A 6,516-nucleotide genomic window follows, 5' to 3' on the forward strand; every position below is an offset into this window, starting at 1 on the left:
ATTTTTGCCTTTGATAACAATACCTTTTTCATAGTGTTGATTATCATAAGAAAAATAACACTCCTGATCATTGGATCTTTTTCGGCAATTCTATTGGATCTTTCTTGACAGCCGTTTTGATTCAGTCCGCACTACCTAGGTTTCACTGTTTTTTTTTATCCAAAATATATATTTTTATGGCGTCAGCCTAAGTGTGGAAACACACTAGACGGTTACACCGCGCGATTTTTACAATGACAAGTCGCAGCAGGAGCTTGATGTAAAACACATTCAGCGGCTTTCGACGGTTTCACTATCTGCCATTATCATATGTTTATAGACGGATGCAAGACGAGTCTATGGTACAAGGTACAACTGTTTGGACAGTAAGCCGATTAGAGGGGTGGTATATAAAGTCAGGATGGTGGAAAACGGAAGAGGGGATGTTCACCTGAGCGAGAGGGAGAGAGAAGTTGATCACAAACGTCTGAAATATTCAATTCTCGACAATTTGGATGGAATTCGAGGATCCGCAGCTACATGGCCGCAGAGTGGTTTTCACGTATTGGCTCACCTGATAGTACATTTATTATTGCCTTGCTTTATGTGCACTAATACTCTCACAAAACCGTTGTGGCGAATCATCTCCATCGAGCCACCGCAGCGAATGAGGAACCGTACAACAGTGATTTTGGAACCGTACACACCCGCCCCGCCTTGTGTGTTTTATCTCATTCACATTCCATTATCCAGGCCCCGCGACGGCCTGTCAATGCAATATCCGCGCGGGAGAGCCGTCCAGTGTGTTCTCACGCTAACGGGGCCGGGAGTTCAATATTTCGACAATGTTTGCTTACAACTATGTTAGTAATATGTAACCGATTACTCGCGGTTGGCTCGAGGTTAGTATTACAAGTGTTCTCATAATTGGTATGTGGCAGTCTTCGATGCTCTGTACGTGTGCCCGACACGGGATACTTCGTATTGGGATGCAGCTGACCATTAATCAGCAACGCCCCCCTAGTCTGTACCCCATATCTAGCGTGGTGCGTCTTTCTCGACTCGAGGAATCCAGGATAGAATGGTCACTAGCCGGCGCAATCATCAGCTCGTGTAGAGTTGTCATGAGCGGTACAACCTTTGGCTCTTGTTGAATGATCAGTGGACTGCACAACCTTTGGCCCGTGTATCTGTAAAGAGTGTGTGTATTTTTGCCGCGACTAAGTAAAAGTTTATCGTTTGGATAGGAGGGATATGAAACGGGGATACAACGAAGGAAACATCATTAAACGTTGACATCGGCGTTTCTGAGGAACAGGTATATATGAAGCAGAAGATCAGGATTACGGCTACCTAAGATATCCCGGACGGGGATATCCGATTGTGCTCTGCCTTGTGCTCTCAGTGCTCTAGAGAGCTGAGAGCGAGCAGCATGGAACCGAATACACGACCAGACAACATGCTCGATGTCGTGGTAGCCATCGCCACAATCACAAAGATTGTTTGCTGCGAGCCCAATGCGATAGAGATGCGCGTTTAGGTTGTAGTGATTGGACATAAGCCGAGATATCACGAATATTCCCCGGAATCGAGCAATGAGAGGGAACCCATGCTAAGGTAATCTTGAATAATTTTTCGACCAAAACACTCAATAGTTGTCTTATTCTTGTTAGGAAATAAGATGAGCATTTATCAACTTTCATTGAGCGGATTGCCTCTATTGAGCTGAGACTGTCTGAAAAAATAAAATAGTGGTCGATGGGCAATGTTTCAATGATCCCTAATGCGTAATATATCGCACCCAGTTCAGCGACATACACGGAACAAGGATCTTTGAGTTTGAAAGAGGCACTGGAATTTTCATTGAAGATGCCGAAGCCAGTGGACCCGTTTATGAATGAACCGTCAGTAAAGAACATTTTATCATATCTAACTTTTTTTAATTTTATCATATCTTTTATATTTTATTTTTAATTTTATCATATCTAACTTTCCCATATTCTGCCGAAAATATCGGCGGAATAGAATCGGAGCGCAGATGATCTGGGATTCCATGGATTTTTTGTCGCATGGACAGATCAAAAGTGACAGAGGAATTGCAGAAGTGAGGGAAGCAAACTTGGTTGGAGATGCCTGGTGAAGGGTGCACGTCGTGGGTAAGGTACTCATGGTATATAGACATAAAACTTGACTGAGGAGTCAGTTGGAGTAGATTTTCGAAGTTATCAATCACCAATGGATTCATGATCTTGCAACGGATGAGAAATCTGTAGGATAATTCTCTGAGCCGAAGAGTAAGCGGGGGTACTCCTGCCAAAACTTCGAGACTCATCGTATGTGTCGAATGCAAACACCCCATGGCTATACGCAAGCAACGATATTGTATTCTCTCCAGCTTGAGAATATGAATCCTGGCAGCTGATCGGAAGCAAAAACTGCCATATTCTAACACTGATAATATCGTTGTTTTGTACAACTGAATGAGGTCTCCTGGATGAGCACCCCACCATGTTCCGGTAATTGTTTGGAGAAAATTGATTCTTTGCTGGCATTTCTGTATCAAATACGCAATGTGTCTACCCCAGGTACATTTAGAATCAAAATATACACCCAGGTATTTGAAAAACATAGAGTGTTGGATCGTTTTGCCGGATAGGTGAAGCCGGAATTGGGCGGGTTCGTGCTTCTTAGAAAAAACGACCATTTCAGTTTTCTCCGTAGAGAATTCAATACCCAGCTTGAGGGCCCACGTGAACAGATTGTTCAGGGTATCTTGCAACGACTTTTGCAGAACGACGGGATTAGTACCCGTGATGGAAATAACTCCATCGTCTGCAAGTTGTCTCAGCGTGCAGTCTCTAGTTAGACAATCATCCATATCATTGACGTAAAAACTGTACAAGAGGGGGCTTAGGCAGGAGCCTTGTGGTAGGCCCATAAAACTGTAACGAGAAGATTTCGAGCTGCCATGAGAGAAAATCATGTGCTTTTCTGACAGTAAATTGTATAGGAAATTATTGAGAATTGGTGAAAGTCCACGAATATGAAGCTTCTCTGAGAGAATTTCCATGGAAACTGAATCAAATGCCCCTTTGATATCGAGAAAAACGGAAGCCATTTGTTCTTTGCGAGCAAATGCGATTTGGATTTCAGAAGATAGCAGCGCGAGACAATCATTTGTCCCTTTACCTCGGCGGAAGCCAAACTGCGTATTTGACAGCAAATTGTTCGTTTCGATCCACTTGTCCAAACGAAGTAGAATCATTTTCTCTAACAATTTACGAATACATGATAACATTGCAATCGGCCTATACGAGTTGTGATCGCAGGCCGGCTTGTTGGGTTTCCGTATGGCTATCACTCTCACTTGTCTCCAGTCATGCGAGACAATATTCAGCTCCAGAAACTTGTTGAACAAGTTCAGCAAACGCTGTTTTGCCAAGTCGGGAAGATTCTTCAACAAGTTGAATTTAATCTTGTCCGACCCCGGAGCTGAATTGTTACTTGAGAGAAGGGCAATTGAGAATTGAGAATTGAGACCTCTTGCACTGAATCAGGCATCGAGGGAAATGAACGCTGCCAAAAAACCACATTTTTCTTTCAAAAATGTTCTCACAATCGGAAGCAAACATAATACTATGCTTTTAAGAGGGTCATTTATATTTAAAGCATTTAAAATGTTGTCCACCAGGTCAGAAAGCGTAAGCAAGCCAGATTGTGGCTGTTGCCTCGACCGCGAAAAAGGAGCAGACGTTTTGGGTGCTGCTCCGGGAAGTGCTGAGGACCCCTGGTGCGTAGAAGAACCGCTTAAACCAGGAGGTACTTGCTTCAGTCTATTCTCAGCACGTTCGATTCGAGTTTTCATTCCAACTTGGGCAGTTTCGGTTTTCTTTCTGGGGAGTGATGGAAAAGAGGTAATTTTTCTTTTCCTGATGGCACCCTGCGATGTATCAGAACTTCCTGCATTGGGAGCGTCAGCAACAGGCTCGTCGTTCTGCAGAATGGAGTAGGGATTGTCCTGAGTCGTTGGAACGGGACTCTTAAGCATTTCTGCATAAGTCCGCTTGGAACGTTCTTTTAAGGAACGCTTGATTTTTTCCCCTCGTTGTATGTACACCGGGCATTGAGTAAGATCATGAGGAGTACCGCCGCAATGAAGACACTTGCGCTCTTTCGGGCAAGGATTCTCATCATGGCTCTCTCCACAATCTGCGGAACGTTTTTTGTTGCAACAATAGGCGGCCGTGTGACCGAGTTGCATACATTTGTTGCATTTCATTACCCGGGGTACAAACAACCGAAAAAAGTAAACGAAGTGCACCTATTGCAACGTAGTTTGGAAGGGCGGAACCCTCAAATATCACACGAAAAGAGTTTGTCCGATTGAGAACCCTTTTGTCATTTTTAAGTGACACAGATCCCGCGAGAGCTCGGGACACATATAGTTAAATTGGTAAATATAGGCACTCAAAAATGTGTACATCGTACGTGCTGTACGATGTGCAATATGCGTTCAACTTGTCGGTGTTCATGTGTCCTGCAGTTCACATTCTGACGCGCATTTAGTTGCGGTCTTCATCGATCCACGAGCCGAGTGATCCCCTGCCTAGGGTATAGCTTTCACTGTTGTACATGGCTACAGTTGTACTGTGCGCAGCGCCATAGACGGTTAGTGATGGATAGCATAAACAAACTGAATCAAAACACTTGGTAAACATTCTTTTCATTGACCTTTTCTTGAGTTCATAACTAGGATTGGAAACTTGTTTGTTGTGTTTGATAGTTCAGATACTGAACAAAAATCTTTTTCATTGAAATATGTGGTGAAAATTGGTCAAATTTCTGGTTGTCAGTTTGACATGCAGTACAATGTACAACCAAAGCTCTCTACTCTCTACTCTCCATTCTGTACTCTCTCTACTCTCTACTCTCTACTCTCTACTCTCTACTCTCTACTCTCTACTCTCTACTCTCTACTCTCTACTCTCTACTCTCTTTTTTTTTATAGAGGTGAGGAACGCTCTTCCAGCCTTATCTGGGAAGGGATAACCCAGACGTCGAGTGGGGATCGCACCCACAAAAACCAAGCCCTCTACTCGTAGCCTCATTCCCCCCGGGACCACATCTAGGCGACTACTTCAGGGGGCGGCTGTGCTCATGCACTTCACGAGTTTTCAACGCAAGCTAGTGTTGATCCTTCCCTTTTTCTCTATATTCTTATTCACCATTCGTTGCTCTCCACTGCGCTTATGACCATTTTGCAGGCATCCATTTACCCGTCGAGACGTGCACCGATTATGAAGCGCCCTCCAACTTAACGCGCGCCCCGTCACAGTCACCCTCGCAGGATTTCTCTTCTCAATGGAGCGCCGATTAGGTAGTGCCCTCCAACATGACGCGCACTCCGTCACAGCTACTCTCGTGGGGTATGCACCAGTTTGTCGATGGCTTCCTCCATGATGCTCGCTCCTTCGAAATGTTCGCAGTGTTCCTCCATCCAGGCCACGATAAGGCGTTGATAGGCAGGCATTTTTCTGTTCTTCGCGACAGTATCCGTTTACCTGTCGAGACGTGCACCGATTAGGAAGCGCCCTCCAACTTGACGCGCGCCCCGTCACAGCCACCCTCGCAGGATTTCGCTTCCCAACGGAGCGCCGATTAGGTAGTGCCCTCCAACATAACGCGCACTCCGTCACAGCAACTCTCGTGAGGCACAAACCGATTTGGTGACGCCTTCCTAGGCGCTCGCTTCGTCGAAGTCCTCGCAGTATTCTTCTTTACAATCCGGCCCTCCACTTCCGCTGTAGCTCGGACATGATGTGGACGATTGCACTGTTCACTGCGTTCCAGGTGCCCTCGTCACGACACATTTCCTCTACGATGTTCCCAGCATGAAGGGTAGGCAGCCCCTCGCGCCTTGTGGTGAATCTTGGACATACAAATACGACGTGTTCCGGTGTTTCCTCCACATCTCCACACTCCGGACAAAGAGGCGATCTTGCATGTTCAAACCGGTGCAGATACTGCCTGAAGCAGCCATGCCCAGACAGAAACTGTGTTAGGTGAAAATTCACCTCTCCATGTTTCCTGTTTACCCAGCCCATTAGTGTCGGTATGAGCCTGTGCGTCCATCTGCCGTTTTGAGCCGCACTCCACTCTTGCTGCCACCTAGCCATCGACTCTGCCCTCATTAGCTTCCGGATTCCTCTGGTTCCCCTCCTCATATAGCACTCGCTGTCTTCCGCCAAGATGATGTTGATAGGGACTAGCCTGGCTATGACGCAGACCGCTTCTGTTGATATGGTTCTGTACGCACTCGCGACTCGCATCGCCATGAGCCGGTACGTACTATTCAGCCTTCTCGTGTTCCGCTGAGTTTCTAACGCCGCGATCCAGGCTGGACCCCCGTATCGTAATGTCGATGAGGAGACACTAGCCAAAAGGTGCCTCTTGCTGCTGCTTGGGCCAAAGTTGTTGGGCATGATTCGTGTCAGTGCATTGATTGTCTTCGTTGCTTTTTTACAAGCGTTGTCGACG

The 6,516-nt window shown here is 45.9% G+C and overlaps 1 non-coding gene across 1 annotated transcript; it reads right to left on the bottom strand.

Annotated features, from left to right (window-relative positions):
• Nucleotides 1–4,440: 4,440 nt before the first annotated feature.
• LOC129772209 (5.8S ribosomal RNA) lies at nucleotides 4,441–4,593 on the bottom strand. The gene has a single exon (XR_008742587.1). It is a non-coding gene; the product is annotated as a 5.8S ribosomal RNA (ribosomal RNA).
• Between the last annotated feature and the right edge of the window lie 1,923 nt (nucleotides 4,594–6,516).

The sequence above is a fragment of the Toxorhynchites rutilus genome, chromosome 2, assembly GCF_029784135.1.
Source record: "Toxorhynchites rutilus septentrionalis strain SRP chromosome 2, ASM2978413v1, whole genome shotgun sequence".
NCBI lineage: Eukaryota > Metazoa > Arthropoda > Insecta > Diptera > Culicidae > Toxorhynchites > Toxorhynchites rutilus.